Source organism: Scyliorhinus torazame, chromosome 4 (genome assembly GCF_047496885.1).
Source record: "Scyliorhinus torazame isolate Kashiwa2021f chromosome 4, sScyTor2.1, whole genome shotgun sequence".
NCBI classification, from domain to species: domain Eukaryota; kingdom Metazoa; phylum Chordata; class Chondrichthyes; order Carcharhiniformes; family Scyliorhinidae; genus Scyliorhinus; species Scyliorhinus torazame.
The window spans coordinates 60,299,722-60,321,551 of NC_092710.1; the positions used below are offsets into that span (position 1 = coordinate 60,299,722).

The window sequence follows — 21,830 nt, forward strand, 5'->3', positions numbered from 1 at the left end:
CTCTCAAGTCGCGAACGTCCGCGGGTGCAATTCAAATAACCATAGTTTCAAACTCCATCTACCTTCCATTGAACTCAGGTTTCTTCTTTATTGTTAACAATTACTTGCCATTGTGGGTTTGATGGCAGACCCAATTTTTTGCATTAAGAGGAGAAAGTGATTGAGGAGTATGTGGAAATGAACCAAAATGGGAACGTCTCGCCGTCCGTGGTTTGGAAGGTATGGAAGGCGGTAGTGAGGGGGGAGGTCATTTCATTCAAGACAAAGGTGGTTAGCGAGGCGCGTTAGGAATGGCAGCGTGGATCAGGGAGATGTTGGCGGGCGATGGAATATATCTGATGCACACGGAAGCGGCACATTTAGTGAGGAGGAAGGAGTTGCAGGTGAAGTTTGATCTTCTATCGAAAGGGAGGGCGGTTCAGCAATGGAGGCCCGCAAGGGATTGGCTATGAGTATGGTGAACACGCCATTGGATTGCTGGCTGGTCATTTCCATCGGCAGGCAGCAGCGATGGAGGTGGGAGGGAGTATTTCTGCATCTGAATGTGAACTGGTTCGTGGATTTAGAAGAATGTTGATAATATTTTTGTGACATTTGGGCATTTTGGATCTGAAGCGCGGGGAGTATCGAACTTATATTTGATAATAAATGTAACATCCTCCCTTTAGTTGATGCGGAGTGGAAACGTTAACTCCGTTTCTCTCTCCACTGATGATGCCAGACCGGCTGATTTTCCCCTGAAGTTTCTGTTTTTGTGAGTTGAAATGTAATGGATTTGCTTTAACCCAGATGTTTCTGGACCCTGAGGATAATTCCTGCATTTTCAGAATCCAGCACTAACTCCAGTTTGTATTGTGATTTCTGTCGGTGCATTATCGCCCTGTCAACAAATCCAGAAAGAAAATGCACAGAGTCCAACAGCAAATTGCGAATTTAAATCAAATCAAATGGCATTTCCTAATTCAACAAAGCGGTGCTATCAAAACCTTCCTATAGCAACCTTAACAAAGCTATTGGCTCATCTCGGGTTTGGATTTCGTCAGGTTCTGAATGAATGAATACTTATTATGAACACAATAATGTTGAGAATTGTATGATGTGTGTCTGCCTGCTCCTCCCGAATAAAATAATACCTTCCGCGTCAAATCACCGAAGCTGCTTTTGCGCTCATGTAGTCGTGGCCGAGTGGTTAAGGCGATGGAGTAGAAATCCATTGGGGTCTCCCCGCGGAGGTTCGAACCCTGCCTATTACGTATGCCCTTTTTCTCATTCAGGTTCAAGTTTCACCACGTTCTTTGGAACGAATGGTGTCTGATGCGAAATGGTATCCCGCACTTTGCAAAAAGAAGAGTTGTTTTTCCCAACAGAGTGCGCTCTATTTGAAAAGTCGGGACACAGTTCAACGTGTGTTATTATTCAGTCATTGGAAAAGTACACAGCGCTATCTGGATAAGAATTTTACAATGGAACATATGCTATTAATGAGCGAACGGAGATGTGCATTCAGCTTGCTGATGAAGACTTAGGCCATGGGCAAGCGTTGTTGACCAGGGAGGGGAGAAGTAAAATGCCTGAATCATGCGAACAACAATTCCAATTTTCAATTTTGTCCAGGGATTGGCTATGGTGAATGTAGAAAGGCAAGTGTTTCGAAACAAACCTGTTGGACGTTAACCTGGTGTTGTAAGACATCTTACTGTGCTCACCACAGTCCAACACCGGCAACTCTAAATCATGGCTATCTCCAAACTAAGACAATGTGAATGCTTTTTGGATAGTGTATATCGCAAATATATTGTAGGTGCTTGAATAAATACTAGAAATTAAGAGGGAACAAGTCAAGACCAGCATGGAGAGAAATAATCCTCACTCACCCGTCAGTCAGGAATATTGGCTGTCTCCCAAGCACTGGATCCGGGTTCTGTTACCGAGCATTGCCAATTTAACCTTAGGGCGATCAAATGAGAACTCTCAAGTCGCGAACATTGCTTTGTGACTCTAAAGACGTCCGTGGGTGCAATTCAAATAACCATAGTTTCAAACTCCACCTACCTTCCATTGAACTCAGGCTTCTTCTTTATTGTTAACAATGACTTGCCATTGTGGGTTTGATGGCAGACCCGATTTTTTGCATTAAGATGGGGAAAGTGATTGAGGAGTATGTGGAAATGAACCAAAATGGGAACGTCTCGCCGTCCGTGGTTTGGAAGGTATGGAAGGCGGTAGTGAGGGGGGGAGGTCATTTCATTCAAGACAAAGGTAGGTAGCGAGGCGCGGGAGGGAGGGCAGCGTTGATCGGGGAGATGTTGGCGGGCGATGGAATATATCTGATGCACACGGAAGAGGGACATGTAGTGAGGCGGAAGGAGATGCCGGTGAAGTTTGATCTTCTATCGGAAGAGAGGGCGGTTCAGCAATGGAGGCCCGCAAGGGATTGGCTATGAATATGGTGAGAAAGCCATTGGATTGCTGGCGGGTCATTTCCATCGGCAGGCAGCATCGAGGGAGGTGGGAGGGAGTATTTCTGCATCTGAATGTGAACTGGTTCGTGGATTTAGAAGAATGTTCAGAATATTTTTGTGACATTTGCGCATTTTGGATCTGAAGCGAGGGGAGTATCGAACTGATATTTGATAATAAATGTAAAATCCACTCTTTAGTTGATGCGGTGTGGAAACGTTAACTGCATTTCTCTCTCCACTGGTGATGCCAGACCGGCTGCGTTTTCCCTGAAGTTTCTGTTTTTGTGTGTTGAAATTTTATGGATTTGCTTTAACCCAGATGTTTCTGGACCCTGAGGATAATTCCTGTATTTTCAGAATCCAGCACTAACTCCAGTTTGTATTGTGATTTCTGTCGGTGCATTCTCGCCCTGTCAACAAATACAGAAAGAAAATGCACAGAGCCGAACAGCAAATTGCGAATTTAAATCAAATCAAATGACATTTCCTAATTCAACAAAGTGGTGCTATCAAAGCTTTCCTATAGCAACCTTAACAAAGCTATTGGCTCATCTCGGGTTTGGATTTCGTCAGGTTCTGAATGAAAGAATATTTATTGTGAACTCAATAATGTTCAGAATTGAATGATGTGTTTCTGCCTACTCCTACCGAATAAAAAAATACCTACCGCGTCAAATGACGGTTAAGACGATCGACTAGAAATCCATTGGGGTCTCCCCGCGCGGGTTCGAACCCTGCCGACAACGTATGTTCTTTTTCGCATTCAGGTTCATGTTTCACCATGTTCTTTGGAACCAATGGTGTCTGATGCGAAATGGTATCCCACACTTTGCAAAAAGACGAGTTGTTTTTCCCAACAGAGTGCGCTCTATTTGAAAAGTCGGGACACAGTTCAACATGTGTTATTTTTCAGTGATTGGAAAAGTACACAGCGCTATCTGGATAAGAATTTTACAATGGAACATATGCTATTAATTAGTGAACGGAGATGTACATTCAGGTTTCTGATGAAGACTTAGGCCATGGGCAAGCGTTGTTGACCAGGGAGGGGAGAAGTAAAATGCCTGAATCATGCGAGCAACAATTCCAATTTTCGATTTTGTCCAGGGATTGGCTATGGTGAATGCAGAAAAGCTAGTCTTTCGAAACATACCTGTTGGACGTTAACCTGGTGTTGTAAGGCATCGTACTGTGCTCACCACAGTCCAACACCGGCATCTCTAAATCATGGCTATCTCCAAACTAAGACAATGCGAATGCTTTTTGGATAGTGTATATCGCAAATTGATTGTAGATGGTTGAATAAATACTAAAAACTAAGAGGGAACAAGCATGGAGAGAAATAATCCTCACTCACCCGTCAGTCAGGAATGTTGGCTGTCTCCCAAGCACTAGATCCGGGGTCGCTTACCGAGCATTGCCAATTTAACCTTGTGGCGATCAAATGAGGACTCTCAAGTCGCGAACTTGCTTTGTGACTGTAAAGACGTCCGCGGTTGCAATTCAAATAACCATAGTTTCAAACTCCATCTACCCTCCATTGCACTCAGGTTTCTTCTTTATTGTTAACAATTACTTGCCATTGTGGGTTTGATGGCAGACCCAATTTTTTGCATTAAGAGGAGAAAGTGATTGAGGAGTATGTGGAAATGAACCAAAATGGGAACGTCTCGCAGTCCGTGGTTTGGAAGGTATGGAAGGCGGTAGTGAGGGGGGGAGGTCATATCATTCAAGACAAAGGTGGTTAGCGAGGCGCGTTAGGAAGGGCAGCGTGGATCGGGGAAATGTTGGCGGGCGATGGAATATATCTGATGCACACGGAAGCGGGACATGTAGTGAGGAGGAAGGAGTTGCAGGTGAAGTTTGATCTTCTATCGAAAGGGAGGGCGGTTCAGCAATGGAGGCCCGAAAGGGATTGGCTATGAGTATGGTGAGCAAGCCATTGGATTGCTGACGGGTCATTTCCATCGGCAGGCAGCAGCGAGGGAGGTGGGAGGGAGTATTTCTGCATCTGAATGTGAACTGCTTCGTGGATTTAGAAGAATGTTCAGACTATTTTTGTGACATTTGGGCATCTGGATCTGAAGCGAGGGGAATATCGAACTGATATTTGATAATAAATGTAAAATCCTCTCTTTAGTTGATGCGGAGTGGAAACGTTAACTCCGTTTCTCTGTCCACTGATGATGCCAGACCGGCTGAGTTTTCCCTGAAGTTTCTGTTTTTGTGTGTTGAAATTTAATGGATTTGCTTTAACCCAGATGTTTCTGGACCCTGAGGATAATTCCTGCATTTTCAGAATCCAGCACTAACTCCAGTTTGTATTGTGATTTCTGTCGGTGCATTATCACCCTGTCAACAAATACAGAAAGAAAATGCACAGAGTCCAACAGCAAATTGCGAATTTAAATCAAATCAAATGGCATTTCCTAATTCAACAAAGCGGTGCTATCAAAACTTTCCGATAGCAACCTTAACAAAGCTATTGGCTCATCTCGGGTTTGGATTTCGTCAGGTTCTGAATGAAAGAATACTTATTATGAACACAATAATGTTCAGAATTGTATTATGTGTGTCTGCCTGCTCCGACCGAATAAAAAAATACCTTCCGCGTCAAATCACCGAAGCAGCTTTTGCGCTCATCTAGTCGTGGCCGAGTGGTTAAGGCGATGGAATAAAAATCCATCGGGGTCTTCCCGCGCAGGTTCGAACCCTGCCGATTACGTATGTTCTTTTTCTCATTCAGGTTCAAGTTTCACCACGTTCTTTGGAACGAATGGTGTCTGATACGAAATGGTATCCCGCACTTTGCAAAAAGAAGAGTTGTTTTTCCCAACAGAGTGCGCTCTATTTGAAAAGTCGGGACACAGTTCAACGTGTGTTATTATTCAGTCATTGGAAAAGTACACAGCGCTATTTGGATAAGAATTTTACAATGGAACTCATGCTATTAATGAGCGAACGGAGATGTACATTCAGCTTGCTGATGAAGACTTTGGCCATGGGGAAACGCTGTTGACCAGGGAGGGGAGAAGTAAAATGCCTGGATCATGCGAGCAACAATTCCAATTTTCACTTTTGGCTATGGTGAATGCAGAAAAGCTAGTGTTTCGAAACATACCTGTTGGACGTTAACCTGGTGTTGTAACACATCTTACTGTGCTCACCACAGTCCAACACCGGCATCTCCAAATCATGGCTATCTCCAAACTAAGACAATGTGAATGCTTTTTGGATAGTGTATATCGCAAATATATTGTAGATGGTTGAATAAATACTAGAAATTAAGAGGGAACAAGTCAAGACCAGCATGGAGAGAAATAATCCTCACTCACCCGTCAGTCAGGAATATTGGCTGTCTCCCAAGCACTGGATCCGGGTTCTGTTACCGAGCATTGCCAATTTAACCTTAGGGCGATCAAATGAGGACTCTCAAGTCGCGAACGTTGCTTTGTGACTCGAAAGACGTCCGTGGCTGCAATTCAAATAACCATAGTTTCAAACTCCACCTACCTTCCATTGAACTCAGGCTTCTTCTTTATTGTTCACAATGACTTGCCATTGTGGGTTTGATGGCAGACCCGATTTTTTGCATTAAGATGGGGAAAGTGATTGAGGAGTATGTGGAAATGAACCAAAATGGGAACGTCTCGCCGTCCGTGGTTTGGAAAGTATGGAAGGCGGTAGTGAGGGTGGGGGAGGTCATATCATTCAAGACAAAGGTGGTTAGCGAGGCGCGTTAGGAAGGGCAGCGTGGATCGGGGAAATGTTGGCGGGCGATGGAATATATCTGATGCACACGGAAGCGGGACATGTAGTGAGGAGGAAGGAGTTGCAGGTGAAGTTTGATCTTCTATCGAAAGGGAGGGCGGTTCAGCAATGGAGGCCCGCAAGGAATTGGCTATGAGTATGGTGAGCAAGCCATTGGATTGCTGACGGGTCATTTCCATCGGCAGGCAGCAGCGAGGGAAGTGGGAGGGAGTATTTCTGCATCTGAATGTGAACTGGTTCGGGGATTTAGAAGAATGTGCAGAATATTTTTGTGACATTTGGGCACTTTGGATCTGAAGCGAGGGGAGTATCGAACTTATATCTGATAATAAATATAAAATCCTCCCTTTAGTTGATGCGGAGTGGAAACGTTAACTCCGTTTCTCTCTCCACTGATGATGCCAGACCGGCTGAGTTTTCCCTGAAGTTTCTGTTTTTGTGTGTTGAAATTTAATGGATTTGCTTTAACCCATATGTTTCTGGACCCTGAGGATAATTCCTGCATTTTCAGAATCCAGCACTAACTCCAGTTTGTATTTTGATTTCTGTCGGTGCATTATCGCCCTGTCAACAAATACAGAAAGAAAATGCACAGAGCCCAACAGCAAATTGCGAATTTAAATCAAATCAAATGGCATTTCCTAATTCAACAAAGCGGTGCTATCAAAACTTTCCTATAGCAACCTTAACAAAGCTGTTGACTCATCTCGGGTTTGGATTTCGTCAGGTTCTGAATGAAAGAATATTTATTATGAACTCAATAATATTCAGAATTGTAGAATGTGTGTCTGCCTGCTACTACCGAATTAAAAAATACCTTCCGTGTAAAATCACCGAAACAGCTTTGGCGCTAGTGTAGTCGTGGCCGAGTGGTTAAGGCGATGGGCTAGAAATCCATTGGGGTTTCACCGCCCATGTTCGAACCCTGCCAACTACGTATGTTCTTTTTCTCATTCAGGTCCAAGTTTCACCACGTTCTTTGGAACGAATGGTGTCTGATGCGAAATGGTATCCCACACTTTGCAAAAAGACCAGTTGTTTTTCCCAACAGAGTGCGCTCTATTTGAAAAGTCGGGACACAGTTCGACATGTGTTATTATTCAGTGATTGGAAAAGTTCACAACGCTTTCTGGATAAGAATTATACAATGGAACATATGCCATTAATTAGTGAACGGAGATGTACAGACAGCTTGCTGAAGAAGAGTTACGCCATGGGCAAGCGTTATTGACGAGGGAGGGGAGAAGTAAAAGCCTGAATCATGCGAGCAACAATTCCAATTTTCAATTTTGTCCAGGGATTGGCTATCGTGAATGTAGAAAAGCTAGCGTTTCGAAACAAACCTGTTGGACGTTAACCTGGTGTTGTAAGACATCGTACTGTGCTCACCACAGTCCAACACCGGCAACACCAAATCATGGCTATCTCCAAACTAAGACAATGTGAATGCTTTTTGGATAGTGTATATCGCAAATATATTGTAGATGGTTGAATAAATACTAGAAATTAAGAGGGAACAAGTCAAGACCAGCATGGAGAGAAATAATCCTCACTCACCCGTCAGTCAGGAATATTGGCTGTCTCCCAAGCACTGGATCCGGGTTCTGTTACCGAGCATTGCCAATTTAACCTTAGGGCGATCAAATGAGGACTCTCAAGTCGCGAACGTTGCTTTGTGACTCTAAAGACGTCCGTGCGTGCAATTCAAATAACCATAGTTTCAAACTCCACCTACCTTCCATTGAACTCAGGCTTCTTCTTTATTGTTAACAATGACTTGCCATTGTGGGTTTGATGGCAGACCCGATTTGTTGCATTAAGAGGAGAAAGTGATTGAGGAGTATGTGGAAATGAACCAAAATGGGAACGTCTCGCCGTCCGTGGTTTGGAAGGTATGGAAGGCGGGAGTGAGGGGAGGTCATTTCATTCAAGACAAAGGTAGTTAGCGAGGCGCGTTAGGAAGGGCAGCGTTGATCGGGGAGATGTTGGCGGGCGATGGAATATATCTGATGCACACGGAAGAGGGACATGTAGTGAGGAGGAAGGAGTTGCCGGTGAAGTTTGATCTTCTATCGGAAGAGAGGGCGGTTCAGCAATGGAGGCCCGAAAGGGATTGGCTATGAGTATGGTGAGCAAGCCATTGAATTGCTGACGGGTCATTTCCATCGGCAGGCAGCAGCGAGGGAGGTGGGAGGGAGTATTTCTGCATCTGAATGTGAACTGGTTCGTGGATTTAGAAGAATGTTCAGAATATTTTTGTGACATTTGGGCATTTTGGATCTGAAGCGAGGGGAGTATCGAACTGATATTTGACAATAAATGTAAAATCCTCTCTTTAGTTGATGCGGAGTGGAAACGTTAACTCCGTTTCTCTCTCCACTGATGATGCCAGACCGGCTGAGTTTTCCCTGAAGTTTCTGTTTTTGTGTGTTGAAATTTAATGGATTTGCTTTAACCCATATGTTTCTGGACCCTGAGGATAATTCCTGCATTTTCAGAATCCAGCACTAACTCCAGTTTGTATTGTGATTTCTGTCGGTGCATTATCGCCCTGTCAGCAAATACAGAAAGAACATGCACAGAGTCCAACAGCAAATTGCGAATTTAAATCAAATCAAATGGCATTTCCTAATTCAACAAAGCGGTGCTATCAAAACTTTCCTCTCGCAACCTTAACAAAGCTATTGGCTCATCTCGGGTTTGGATTTCGTCAGGTTCTGAATGAAAGAATACAATAATGAACACAATAATGTTCAGAATTGTATTATGTGTGTCTGCCTGCTCCGACCGAATAAAAAAATACCTTCCGCGTCAAATCACCGAAGCAGGTTTTGTGCTCTTGTAGTCGTGGCCGAGTGGTTAAGGCGATGGACTAGAAATCCATTGGGGTCACCCCGCGCAGTTTCGAACCCTGTCGACTACGTATGTTCTTTTTCTCATTCAGGTTCAAGTTTCACCACGTTCTTTGGAACGAATGGTGTCTGATACGAAATGGTATCCCGCACTTTGCAAAAAGAAGAGTTGTTTTTCCCAACAGAGTGCGCTCTATTTGAAAAGTCGGGACACAGTTCAACGTGTGTTATTATTCAGTCATTGGAAAAGTACACAGCGCTATCTGGATAAGAATTTTACAATGGAACATATGCTATTAATGAGCGAACGGAGATGTACATTCAGCTTGCTGATGAAGACTTAGGCCATGGGCAAGCGTTGTTGACCAGGGAGGGGAGAAGTAAAATGCCTGAATCATGCGAACAACAATTCCAATTTTCAATTTTGTCCAGGGATTGGCTATGGTGAATGTAGAAAGGCAAGTGTTTCGAAACAAACCTGTTGGACGTTAACCTGGTGTTGTAAGACATCTTACTGTGCTCACCACAGTCCAACACCGGCATCTCTAAATCATGGCTATCTCCAAACTAAGACAATGTGAATGCTTTTTGGATAGTGTATATCGCAAATATATTGTAGGTGGTTGAATAAATACTAGAAATTAAGAGGGAACAAGTCAAGACCAGCATGGAGAGAAATAATCCTCACTCACCCGTCAGTCAGGAATATTGGCTGTCTCCCAAGCACTGGATCCGGGTTCTGTTACCGAGCATTGCCAATTTAACCTTAGGGCGATCAAATGAGAACTCTCAAGTCGCGAACATTGCTTTGTGACTCTAAAGACGTCGGTGGGTGCAATTCAAATAACCATTGTTTCAAACTCCACCTACCTTCCATTGAACTCAGGCTTCTTCTTTATTGTTAACAATGACTTGCCATTGTGGGTTTGATGGCAGACCCGATTTTTTGCATTAAGATGGGGAAAGTGATTGAGGAGTATGTGGAAATGAACCAAAATGGGAACGTCTCGCCGTCCGTGGTTTGGAAGGTATGGAAGGCGGTAGTGAGGGGGGGAGGTCATTTCATTCAAGACAAAGGTAGGTAGCGAGGCGCGGGAGGGAGGGCAGCGTTGATCGGGGAGATGTTGGCGGGCGATGGAATATATCTGATGCAGACGGAAGAGGGACATGTAGTGAGGAGGAAGGAGATGCCGGTGAAGTTTGATCTTCTATCGGAAGAGAGGGCGGTTCAGCAATGGAGGCCCGCAAGGGATTGGCTATGAGTATGGTGAGCAAGCCATTGGATTGCTGACGGGTCATTTCCATCGGCAGGCAGCAGCGAGGGAGGTGGGAGGGAGTATTTCTGCATCTGAATGTGAACTGCTTCGTGGATTTAGAAGAATGTTCAGAATATTTTTGTGACATTTGGGCATTTTGGATCTGAAGCGAGGGGAATATCGAACTGATATTTGATAATAAATGTAAAATCCTCTCTTTAGTTGATGCGGAGTGGAAACGTTAACTCCGTTTCTCTCTCCACTGATGATGCCAGACCGGCTGAGTTTTCCCTGAAGTTTCTGTTTTTGTGTGTTGAAATTTAATGGATTTGCTTTAACCCATATGTTTCTGGACCCTGAGGATAATTCCTGCATATTCAGAATCCAGCACTAACTCCAGTTTGTATTTTGATTTCTGTCGGTGCATTATCGCCCTGTCAACAAATACAGAAAGAAAATGCACAGAGCCCAACAGCAAATTGCGAATTTAAATCAAATCAAATGGCATTTCCTAATTCAACAAAGCGGTGCTATCAAAACTTTCCTATAGCAACCTTAACAAAGCTGTTGACTCGTCTCGGGTTTGGATTTCGTCAGGTTCTGAATGAAAGAATATTTATTATGAACTCAATAATATTCAGAATTGTAGAATGTGTGTCTGCCTGCTACTACCGAATTAAAAAATACCTTCCGCGTCAAATCACCGAAACAGCTTTGGCGCTCGTGTAGTCGTGGCCGAGTGGTTAAGGCGATGGACTAGAAATCCATTGGGGTTTCACCGCCCAGGTTCGAACCCTGCCAACTACGTATGTTCTTTTTCTCATTCAGGTCCAAGTTTCACCACGTTCTTTGGAACGAATGGTGTCTGATGCGAAATGGTATCCCACACTTTGCAAAAAGACGAGTTGTTTTTCCCAAAAGAGTGCGCTCTATTTGAAAAGTCGGGACACATTTCAACATGTGTTATTAATCAGTGATTGGAAAAGTACACAGCGCTTTCTGGATAAGAATTTGACAATGGAACATATGCTATTAATTAGTGAACGGAGATGTACATTCAGCTTGCTGATGAAGACTTAGGACATGGGCAAGCGTCATTGACCAGGGAGGGGAGAAGTAAAATGCCTGAATCATGCGAGCAACAATTCCAATTTTCAATTTTGTCCAGGGATTGGCTATCGTGAATGTAGAAAAGCTAGCGTTTCGAAACAAACCTGTTGGACGTTAACCTGGTGTTGTAAGACATCGTACTGTGCTCACCACAGTCCAACAGCGGCAACTCCAAATCATGGCTATCTCCAAACTAAGACAATGTGAATGCTATTTGAATAGTGTATATCGCAAATATATTGTAGATGGTTGAATAAATACTAGAAATTAAGAGGGAACAAGTCAAGACCAGCATGGAGAGAAATAATCCTCACTCACCCGTCAGTCAGGAATATTGGCTGTCTCCCAAGCACTGGATCCGGGTTCTGTTACCGAGCATTGCCAATTTAACCTTAGGGCGATCAAATGAGGACTCTCAAGTCGCGAACGTTGCTTTGTGACTCTAAAGACGTCCGTGGGTGCAATTCAAATCACCATAGTTTCAAACTCCACCTACCTTCCATTGAACTCAGGCTTCTTCTTTATTGTTAACAATGACTTGCCATTGTGGGTTTGATGGCAGACCCGATTTGTTGCATTAAGAGGAGAAAGTGATTGAGGAGTATGTGGAAATGAACCAAAATGGGAACGTCTCGCCGTCCGTGGTTTGGAAGGTATGGAAGGCGGGAGTGAGGGGAGGTCATTTCATTCAAGACAAAGGTAGTTAGCGAGGCGCGTTAGGAAGGGCAGCGTTGATCGGGGAGATTTTGGCGGGCGATGGAATATATCTGATGCACACGGAAGAGGGACATGTAGTGAGGAGGAATGAGTTGCCGGTGAAGTTTGATCTTCTATCGGAAGAGAGGGCGGTTCAGCAATGGAGGCCCGAAAGGGATTGGCTATGAGTATGGTGAGCAAGCCATTGAATTGCTGACGGGTCATTTCCATCGGCAGGCAGCAGCGAGGGAGGTGGGAGGGAGTATTTCTGCATCTGAATGTGAACTGGTTCGTGGATTTAGAAGAATGTTCAGAATATTTTTGTGACATTTGGGCATTTTGGATCTGAAGCGAGGGGAGTATCGAACTGATATTTGACAATAAATGTAAAATCCTCTCTTTAGTTGATGCGGAGTGGAAACGTTAACTCCGTTTCTCTCTCCACTGATGATGCCAGACCGGCTGAGTTTTCCCTGAAGTTTCTGTTTTTGTGTGTTGAAATTTAATGGATTTGCTTTAACCCATATGTTTCTGGACCCTGAGGATAATTCCTGCATTTTCAGAATCCAGCACTAACTCCAGTTTGTAGTGTGATTTCTGTCGGTGCATTATCGCCCTGTCAGCAAATACAGAAAGAACATGCACAGAGTCCAACAGCAAATTGCGAATTTAAATCAAATCAAATGGCATTTCCTAATTCAACAAAGCGGTGCTATCAAAACTTTCCTATAGCAACCTTAACAAAGCTATTGGCTCATCTCGGGTTTGGATTTCGTCAGGTTCTGAATGAAAGAATACTTATTATGAACACAATAATGTTCAGAATTGTATTATGTGTGTCTGCCTGCTCCGACCGAATAAAAAAATACCTTCCGCGTCAAATCACCGAAGCAGCTTTTGCGCTCATCTAGTCGTGGCCGAGTGGTTAAGGCGATGGAATAAAAATCCATTGGGGTCTCCCCGCGCAGGTTCGAACCCTGCCGACTACGTATGTTCTTTTTCTCATTCAGGTTCAAGTTTCACCACGTTCTTTGGAACGAATGGTGTCTGATACGAAATGGTATCACGCACTTTGCAAAAAGAAGAGTTTTTTTTCCCAACAGAGTGCGCTCTATTTGAAAAGTCGGGACACAGTTCAACGTGTGTTATTATTCAGTCATTGGAAAAGTACACAGCGCTATCTGGATAAGAATTTTACAATGGAACATATGCTTTTAATGAGCGAACGGAGATGTACATTCAGCTTGCTGATGAAGACTTAGGCCATGGGCAAGCGTTGTTGACCAGGGAGGGGAGAAGTAAAATGCCTGAATCATGCGAACAACAATTCCAATTTTCAATTTTGTCCAGGGATTGGCTATGGTGAATGTAGAAAGGCAAGTGTTTCGAAACAAACCTGTTGGACGTTAACCTGGTGTTGTAAGACATCTTACTGTGCTCACCACAGTCCAACACCGGCAACTCTAAATCATGGCTATCTCCAAACTAAGATAATGTGAATGCTTTTTGGATAGTGTATATCGCAAATATATTGTAGGTGCTTGAATAAATACTAGAAATTAAGAGGGAACAAGTCAAGACCAGCATGGAGAGAAATAATCCTCACTCACCCGTCAGTCAGGAATATTGGCTGTCTCCCAAGCACTGGATCCGGGTTCTGTTACCGAGCATTGCCAATTTAACCTTAGGGCGATCAAATGAGAACTCTCAAGTCGCGAACATTGCTTTGTGACTCTAAAGACGTCCGTGGGTGCAATTCAAATAACCATAGTTTCAAACTCCACCTCCCTTCCATTGAACTCAGGCTTCTTCTTTATTGTTAACAATGACTTGCCATTGTGGGTTTGATGGCAGACCCGATTTTTTGCATTAAGATGGGGAAAGTGATTGAGGAGTATGTGGAAATGAACCAAAATGGGAACGTCTCGCCGTCCGTGGTTTGGAAGGTATGGAAGGCGGTAGTGAGGGGGGGAGGTCATTTCATTCAAGACAAAGGTAGGTAGCGAGGCGCGGGAGGGAGGGCAGCGTTGATCGGGGAGATGTTGGCGGGCGATGGAATATATCTGATGCACACGGAAGAGGGACATGTAGTGAGGAGGAATGAGTTGCCGGTGAAGTTTGATCTTCTATCGGAAGAGAGGGCGGTTCAGCAATGGAGGCCCGCAAGGGATTGGCTATGAATATGGTGAGAAAGCCATTGGATTGCTGGAGGGTCATTTCCATCGGCAGGCAGCATCGAGGGAGGTGGGAGGGAGTATTTCTGCATCTGAATGTGAACTGGTTCGTGGATTTAGAAGAATGTGCAGAACATTTTTGTGACATTTGGGCACTTTGGATCTGAAGCGAGGGGAGTATCGAACTTATATCTGATAATAAATGTAAAATCCTCCCTTTAGTTGATGCGGAGTGGAAACGTTAACTCCGTTTCTCTCTCCACTGATGATGCCAGACCGGCTGAGTTTTCCCTGAAGTTTCTGTTTTTGTGTGTTGAAATTTAATGGATTTGCTTTAACCCATATGTTTCTGGACCCTGAGGATAATTCCTGCATTTTCAGAATCCAGCACTAACTCCAGTTTGTATTTTGATTTCTGTCGGTGCATTATCGCCCTGTCAACAAATACAGAAAGAAAATGCACAGAGCCCAACAGCAAATTGCGAATTTAAATCAAATCAAATGGCATTTCCTAATTCAACAAAGCGGTGCTATCAAAACTTTCCTATAGCAACCTTAACAAAGCTGTTGACTCGTCTCGGGTTTGGATTTCGTCAGGTTCTGAATGAAAGAATATTTATTATGAACTCAATAATATTCAGAATTGTAGAATGTGTTTCTGCCTGCTACTACCGAATTAAAAAATACCTTCCGCGTCAAATCACCGAAACAGCTTTGGCGCTCGTGTAGTCGTGGCCGAGTGGTTAAGGCGGTGGACTAGAAATCCATTGGGGTTTCACCGCCCGGGTTCGAACCCTGCCAACTACGTATGTTCTTTTTCTCATTCAGGTCCAAGTTTCACCACGTTCTTTGGAACGAATGGTGTCTGATGCGAAATGGTATCCCACACTTTGCAAAAAGACGAGTTGTTTTTCCCAAAAGAGGGCGCTCTATTTGAAAAGTCGGGACACATTTCAACATGTGTTATTATTCAGTGATTGGAAAAGTACACAGCGCTTTCTGGATAAGAATTTGACAATGGAACATATGCTATTAATTAGTGAACGGAGATGTACTTTCAGCTTGCTGATGAAGACTTAGGACATGGGCAAGCGTCATTGACCAGGGAGGGGAGAAGTAAAATGCCTGAATCATGCGAGCAACAATTCCAATTTTCAATTTTGTCCAGGGATTGGCTATCGTGAATGTAGAAAAGCTAGCGTTTCGAAACAAACCTGTTGGACGTTAACCTGGTGTTGTAAGACATCGTACTGTGCTCACCACAGTCCAACAGCGGCAACTCCAAATCATGGCTATCTCCAAACTAAGACAATGTGAATGCTTTTTGGATAGTGTATATCGCAAATATATTGTAGATGGTTGAATAAATACTAGAAATTAAGAGGGAACAAGTCAAGACCAGCATGGAGAGAAATAATCCTCACTCACCCGTCAGTCAGGAATATTGGCTGTCTCCCAAGCACTGGATCCGGGTTCTGTTGCCGAGCATTGCCAATTTAACCTTAGGGCGATCAAATGAGGACTCTCAAGTCGCGAACGTTGCTTTGTGACTCTAAAGACGTCCGTGGGTGCAATTCAAATAACCATAGTTTCAAACTCCACCTACCTTCCATTGAACTCAGGCTTCTTCTTTATTGTTAACAATGACTTGCCATTGTGGGTTTGATGGCAGACCCGATTTGTTGCATTAAGAGGAGAAAGTGATTGAGGAGTATGTGGAAATGAACCAAAATGGGAACGTCTCGCCGTCCGTGGTTTGGAAGGTATGGAAGGCGGGAGTGAGGGGAGGTCATTTCATTCAAGACAAAGGTAGTTAGCGAGGCGCGTTAGGAAGGGCAGCGTTGATCGGGGAGATGTTGGCGGGCGATGGAATATATCTGATGCACACGGAAGAGGGACATGTAGTGAGGAGGAAGGAGTTGCCGGTGAAGTTTGATCTTCTATCGGAAGAGAGGGCGGTTCAGCAATGGAGGCCCGAAAGGGATTGGCTATGAGTATGGTGAGCAAGCCATTGAATTGCTGACGGGTCATTTCCATCGGCAGGCAGCAGCGAGGGAGGTGGGAGGGAGTATTTCTGCATCTGAATGTGAACTGGTTCGTGGATTTAGAAGAATGTTCAGAATATTTTTGTGACATTTGGGCATTTTGGATCTGAAGCGAGGGGAGTATCGAACTGATATTTGACAATAAATGTAAAATCCTCTCTTTAGTTGATGCGGAGTGGAAACGTTAACTCCGTTTCTCTCTCCACTGATGATGCCAGACCGGCTGAGTTTTCCCTGAAGTTTCTGTTTTTGTGTGTTGAAATTTAATGGATTTGCTTTAACCCATATGTTTCTGGACCCTGAGGATAATTCCTGCATTTTCAGAATCCAGCACTAACTCCAGTTTGTATTGTGATTTCTGTCGGTGCATTATCGCCCTGTCAGCAAATACAGAAAGAACATGCACAGAGTCCAACAGCAAATTGCGAATTTAAATCAAATCAAATGGCATTTCCTAATTCAACAAAGCGGTGCTATCAAAACTTTCCTATAGCAACCTTAACAAAGCTATTGGCTCATCTCGGGTTTGGATTTCGTCAGGTTCTGAATGAAAGAATACTTATTATGAACACAATAATGTTCAGAATTGTATTATGTGTGTCTGCCTGCTACTACCGAATAAAAAAATGCCTTCCGCGTCAAATCACCGAAGCAGCTTTTGCGCTCATGTAGTCGTGGCCGAGTGGTTAAGGCGATGGACTAGAAATCCATTGGGGTCTCCCCGCGCAGGTTCGAACCCTGCCGACTACGTCTGTTCTATTTCTCATTCAGGTTCAAGTTTCACCACGTTCTTTGGAACGAATGGTGTCTGATACGAAATGGTATCACGCACTTTGCAAAAAGAAGAGTTGTTTTTCCCAACAGAGTGCGCTCTATTTGAAAAGTCGGGACACAGTTCAACGTGTGTTATTATTCAGTCATTGGAAAAGTACACAGCGCTATCTGGATAAGAATTTTACAATGGAACATATGCTTTTAATGAGCGAACGGAGATGTACATTCAGCTTGCTGATGAAGACTTAGGCCATGGGCAAGCGTTGTTGACCAGGGAGGGGAGAAGTAAAATGCCTGAATCATGCGAACAACAATTCCAATTTTCAATTTTGTCCAGGGATTGGCTATGGTGAATGTAGAAAGGCAAGTGTTTCGAAACAAACCTGTTGGACGTTAACCTGGTGTTGTAAGACATCTTACTGTGCTCACCACAGTCCAACACCGGCAACTCTAAATCATGGCTATCTCCAAACTAAGACAATGTGAATGCTTTTTGGATAGTGTATATCGCAAATATATTGTAGGTGCTTGAATAAATACTAGAAATTAAGAGGGAACAAGTCAAGACCAGCATGGAGAGAAATAATCCTCACTCACCCGTCAGTCAGGAATATTGGCTGTCTCCCAAGCACTGGATCCGGGTTCTGTTACCGAGCATTGCCAATTTAACCTTAGGGCGATCAAATGAGAACTCTCAAGTCGCGAACATTGCTTTGTGACTCTAAAGACGTCCGTGGGTGCAATTCAAATAACCATAGTTTCAAACTCCACCTACCTTCATTGAACTCAGGCTTCTTCTTTATTGTTAACAATGACTTGCCATTGTGGGTTTGATGGCAGACCCGATTTTTAGCATTAAGATGGGGAAAGTGATTGAGGAGTATGTGGAAATGAACTAAAATGGGAACGTCTCGCCGTCCGTGGTTTGGAAGGTATGGAAGGCGGTAGTGAGGGGGGGAGGTCATTTCATTCAAGACAAAGGTAGGTAGCGAGGCGCGGGAGGGAGGGCAGCGTTGATCGGGGAGATGTTGGCGGGCGATGGAATATATCCGATGCACACGGAAGAGGGACATGTAGTGAGGAGGAAGGAGATGTCGGTGAAGTTTGATCTTCTATCGGAAGAGAGGGCGGTTCAGCAATGGAGGCCCGCAAGGGATTGGCTATGAATATGGTGAGAAAGCCATTGGATTGCTGGAGGGTCATTTCCATCGGCAGGCAGCATCGAGGGAGGTGGGAGGGAGTATTTCTGCATCTGAATGTGAACTGGTTCGTGGATTTAGAAGAATGTTCAGAATATTTTTGTGACATTTGCGCATTTTGGATCTGAAGCGAGGGGAGTATCGAACTGATATTTGATAATAAATGTAAAATCCACTCTTTAGTTGATGCGGTGTGGAAACGTTAACTGCATTTCTCTCTCCACTGGTGATGCCAGACCGGCTGCGTTTTCCCTGAAGTTTCTGTTTTTGTGTGTTGAAATTTAATGGATTTGCTTTAACCCAGATGTTTCTGGACCCTGAGGATAATTCCTGGATTTTCAGAATCCAGCACTAACTCCAGTTTGTATTGTGATTTCTGTCGGTGCATTCTCGCCCTGTCAACAAATACAGAAAGAAAATGCACAGAGCCGAACAGCAAATTGCGAATTTAAATCAAATCAAATGACATTTCCTAATTCAACAAAGTGGTGCTATCAAAGCTTTCCGATAGCAACCTTAACAAAGCTATTGGCTCATCTCGGGTTTGGATTTCGTCAGGTTCTGAATGAAAGAATATTTATTGTGAACTCAATAATGTTCAGAATTGAATGATGTCTTTCTGCCTACTCCTACCGAATAAAAAAATACCTACCGCGTCAAATGACGGTTAAGACGATCGACTAGAAATCTATTGGGGTCTCCCCGCGCAGGTTCGAACCCTGCCGACTACGTATGTTCTTTTTCGCATTCAGGTTCATGTTTCACCATGTTCTTTGGAACGAATGGTGTCTGATGCGAAATGGTATCCCACACTTTGCAAAAAGACGAGTTTTTTTTTCCAACAGAGTGCGCTCTATTTGAAAAGTCGGGACACAGTTCAACATGTGTTATTATTCAGTGATTGGAAAGGTACACAGCGCTATCTGGATAAGAATTTTACAATGGAACATATGCTATTAATTAGTGAACGGAGATGTACATTCAGCTTTCTGATGAAGACTTAGGCCATGGGCAAGCGTTGTTGACCAGGGAGGGGAGAAGTAAAATGCCTGAATCATGCGAGCAACAATTCCAATTTTCGATTTTGTCCAGGGATTGGCTATGGTGAATGCAGAAAAGCTAGTCTTTCGAAACATACCTGTTGGACGTTAACCTGGTGTTGTAAGGCATCGTACTGTGCTCACCACAGTCCAACACCGGCATCTCTAAATCATGGCTATCTCCAAACTAAGACAATGCGAATGCTTTTTGGATAGTGTATATCGCAAATTGATTGTAGATGGTTGAATAAATACTAGAAACTAAGAGGGAACAAGTCAAGACCAGCATGGAGAGAAATAATCCTCACTCACCCGTCAGTCAGTAATGTTGGCTGTCTCTCAAGCACAATATCCGGGGTCGCTTACCGAGCATTGCCAATTTAACCTTGTGGCGATCAAATGAGGACTCTCAAGTCGCGAACTTGCTTTGTGACTGTAAAGACGTCCGCGGTTGCAATTCAAATAACCATAGTTTCAAACTCCATCTACCCTCCATTGCACTCAGGTTTCTTCTTTATTGTTAACAATTACTTGCCATTGTGGGTTTGATGGCAGACCCGATTTTTTGCATTAAGAGGAGAATGTGATTGAGGAGTATGTGGAAATGAACCAAAATGGGAACGTCTCGCCGTCCGTGGTTTGGAAGGTATGGAAGGCGGTAGTGAGGCGGGGAGGTCATATCATTCAAGACAAAGGTGGTTAGCGAGGCGCGTTAGGAAGGGCAGCGTGGATCGGGGAAATGTTGGCGGGCGATGGAATATATCTGATGCACACGGAAGCGGGACATGTAGTGAGGAGGAAGGAGTTGCAGGTGAAGTTTGATCTTCTATCGAAAGGGAGGGCGGTTCAGCAATGGAGGCCCGAAAGGGATTGGCTATGAGTATGGTGAGCAAGCCATTGGATTGCTGACGGGTCATTTCCATCGGCAGGCAGCAGCGAGGGAGGTGGGAGGGAGTATTTCTGCATCTGAATGTGAACTGCTTCGTGGATTTAGAAGAATGTTCAGAATATTTTTGTGACATTTGGGCATTTTGGATCTGAAGCGAGGGGAATATCGAACTGATATTTGATAATAAATGTAAAATCCTCTCTTTAGTTGATGCGGAGTGGAAACGTTAACTCCGTTTCTCTCTCCACTGATGATGCCAGACCGGCTGAGTTTTCCCTGAAGTTTCTGTTTTTGTGTGTTGAAATTTAATTGATTTGCTTTAACCCAGATGTTTCTGGACCCTGAGGATAATTCCTGCATTTTCAGAATCCAGCACTAACTCCAGTTTGTATTGTGATTTCTGTCGGTGCATTATCGCCCTGTCAACAAATACAGAAAGAAAATGCACAGAGTCCAACAGCAAGTTGCGAATTTAAATCAAATCAAATGACATTTCCTAATTCAACAAAGTGGTGCTATCAAAGCTTTCCTATAGCAACCTTAACAAAGCTATTGGCTCATCTCGGGTTTGGATTTCGTCAGGTTCTGAATGAAGAATATTTATTATTAACTGAATAATGTTCAGAATTGTATGATGTGTGTCTGCCTGCTCCTCTCGAATAAAATAATACCTTCCGCGTCAAATCACCGAAACAGCTTTGGCGCTCGTGTAGTCGTGGCCGAGTGGTTAAGGCGTTGGACTAGAAATCCATTGGGGTTTCCCCGCGCAGGTTCGAAACCTGCAGACTACGTATGTTCATTTTCTCATTCAGGTTCAAGTTTCACCACGTTCTTTGCAACGAATGGTATCTGATGCGAAATGGTATCCCACACTTTGCAAAAAGAGGAGTTGTTTTTCCCAACAGAGTGCGCTGTATTTGAAAAGTCGGGACACAGTTCAACATGTGTTATTATTCAGTGATTGGAAAAGTACACAGCGCTTTCTGGATAAGAATTTGACAATGGAACATATGCTATTAATTAGTGAACGGAGATGTACATTCAGCTTGCTGATGAAGACTTAGGCCATGGGCAAGCGTTATTGACCAGGGAGGGGAGAAGTAAAATGCCTGAATCATGCGAACAACAATTCCAATTTTCAATTTTGTCCAGGGATTGGCTATGGTGAATGTAGAAAGGCTACTGTTTCGAAACAAACCTGTTGGACGTTAACCTGGCGTTGTAAGACATCTTACTGTGCTCACCACAGTCCAACACCGGCATCTCCAAATCATGGCGATCTCCAAACTAAGACAATGCGAATGCTTTTTGGATAGTGTATATCGCAAATATATTGTAGGTGGTTGAATAAATACTAGAAATTAGGAGGGAACAAGTCAAGACCAGCATGGAGAGAAATAATCCTCACTCACCCATCAGTCGGGAATATTGGCTGTCTCCCAAGCACTGGATCCGGGTTCTGTTACCGAGCATTGCCAATTTAACCTTGTGGCGATCAAATGAGAACTCTCAAGTCGCGAACGTTGCTTTGTGACTCTAAAGACGTCCGTGGGTGCAATTCA

The 21,830-nt window shown here is 43.8% G+C and overlaps 8 non-coding genes across 8 annotated transcripts; all 8 read left to right on the top strand.

Moving 5' to 3' along the window:
- Window positions 1-1,171: 1,171 nt before the first annotated feature.
- On the top strand, window positions 1,172-1,253 carry trnas-aga (transfer RNA serine (anticodon AGA)). The gene has a single exon. It is a non-coding gene; the product is annotated as a tRNA-Ser (tRNA).
- A 3,852-nt stretch (window positions 1,254-5,105) lies between these two features.
- trnaf-aaa (transfer RNA phenylalanine (anticodon AAA)) lies at window positions 5,106-5,187 on the top strand. Its single transcript has one exon. It is a non-coding gene; the product is annotated as a tRNA-Phe (tRNA).
- Window positions 5,188-9,074: 3,887 nt separating this feature from the next.
- trnas-aga (transfer RNA serine (anticodon AGA)) lies at window positions 9,075-9,156 on the top strand. The gene has a single exon. It is a non-coding gene; the product is annotated as a tRNA-Ser (tRNA).
- A 1,910-nt stretch (window positions 9,157-11,066) lies between these two features.
- trnas-aga (transfer RNA serine (anticodon AGA)) lies at window positions 11,067-11,148 on the top strand. The gene has a single exon. It is a non-coding gene; the product is annotated as a tRNA-Ser (tRNA).
- Window positions 11,149-13,054: 1,906 nt separating this feature from the next.
- Window positions 13,055-13,136, top strand: trnaf-aaa (transfer RNA phenylalanine (anticodon AAA)). The gene has a single exon. It is a non-coding gene; the product is annotated as a tRNA-Phe (tRNA).
- A 1,910-nt stretch (window positions 13,137-15,046) lies between these two features.
- Window positions 15,047-15,128, top strand: trnas-aga (transfer RNA serine (anticodon AGA)). Its single transcript has one exon. It is a non-coding gene; the product is annotated as a tRNA-Ser (tRNA).
- A 1,906-nt stretch (window positions 15,129-17,034) lies between these two features.
- Window positions 17,035-17,116, top strand: trnas-aga (transfer RNA serine (anticodon AGA)). The gene has a single exon. It is a non-coding gene; the product is annotated as a tRNA-Ser (tRNA).
- Window positions 17,117-20,977: 3,861 nt separating this feature from the next.
- trnas-aga (transfer RNA serine (anticodon AGA)) lies at window positions 20,978-21,059 on the top strand. The gene has a single exon. It is a non-coding gene; the product is annotated as a tRNA-Ser (tRNA).
- Window positions 21,060-21,830: the final 771 nt, after the last annotated feature.